Source organism: Corapipo altera, unplaced genomic scaffold, assembly GCF_003945725.1.
Source record: "Corapipo altera isolate COAL_440 unplaced genomic scaffold, ASM394572v1 1, whole genome shotgun sequence".
Classification (NCBI taxonomy): domain Eukaryota; kingdom Metazoa; phylum Chordata; class Aves; order Passeriformes; family Pipridae; genus Corapipo; species Corapipo altera.
Window position 1 is genome coordinate 39388114 of NW_020884873.1, and position 1523 is coordinate 39389636.

Below are 1523 nucleotides of genomic sequence, written 5' to 3' on the forward strand. Positions count from 1 at the left end.
CGGCACGGGGGCCGGGGCGGGGCGGGGCGCGTGTCCCTCGCACCTGAGGAGGCGCCTCCGCGCTGGGCTGGTGTTCCTTCCTCCCTCTCTCCACCACCCAGGTTAAAATGGGGGTAGAGTCATCGTCGTGCCGCCGCTCAGGGGTGCCCGAACGGTGACCAACTCAGCCCTGAGCCTCCCCAGCAGCGCCGGTGCCCTGCAGCCCCCGGGCTCCGCCTGTGCCTTTCCCCGGCTGGGCACAGCCGAGCGCTCCCCGGGGCACCCCCAGAGCCGCCCCCCCGGCGAGGGCGGCGTTTTAAATAGCCGCATTATTTTAGCCCGGCAGTGCCCCTCTAAATAGATGGTTTCAGCGAGTTCCCAAACTGGAGACAAGGATATTATTTTACACTCGACAATTGTCCTGTTGAACTCGTTAAATTTCCAGTTCATAAGTTCAGGAAGGCAGGCGCTTGGATGCAATCACTCAAAGAGAAGCACTGGGTGACACCATTTGGAGAACAGCCTGGAACTGGGCTTATTTCAAATAAACCTTTCCGCTGAACACACCTCTTGCAGTGCTTCCCTTTCACATTTTGCAGTTAATTTAATGCACAACATCAGAAAGCATTTTAATGTAATTTTGAGAACTCTGAGGGCTGTGCTCAGTATTACTCAAAATTAATTCAAGTATACCTTTAACATGTAGTAAATGCGATTAACTGCCACTGTTGAACTTGCCTTTGGATCAGCTCATTTAAGAATTGCCTTCTGTGCATTGCAAGGTAGCAACTTTTATAATGGTTAACTATTACACATTTGAGGGAACAGATCTCAAGGTGAACTCTATAGTGATAACTTAACAGTGCAAAACATGATGCCTAAGATGAACAAAAAGCCCTTACCCTGCAACTCTGCAGAAACCCCTTTATGACTGGCAAGTTAAATCTGACCTTCTGAAAAACAACACTCTAGATGAATAACAGATTCTATAAATGATAGAGCACATGCATATAAATATCCAAGGGTTAAACAATAACTCGGACATTACTACTTCAGACTCTGGAGATATTCAAGCTCCTCTTAATCTGAGGCCGGGATATTAATGTTTGAGACCTGAATATGCAAAGAAGATTGGAATGAATGTGAATAAAATCCTTTATAAAGAGGGGAAGTAAGTACTTGAATGTTCTTTTGTTTGTTTGCTAACCTTTTCATTTTTGCTATACAACTCCCATGTTCCCAACTGATTTATTTAAATATAAAAACACTACAGACTAAGTAATTGTGCATCAGTATGTAAGGGGGCCTTAAAACACTAGGATATTGCCTTGTAAGATACCATGTTCCATAAGGAGATCATGTATCTACTCTTGACTTTGAGAGAATATGGATATAAAATGCAGAGAGAAGGATGACTTCTCAGACAGCTATCTGTTTGCCTCCTTGATGGATTCCATGGGGAACATGGTGAGCCAAACCTTCAGAAGGTGGACTGTAGAACCGCAGGACACTTGAGGGGAAAGATTTGAGTTGAAACTTTCTTA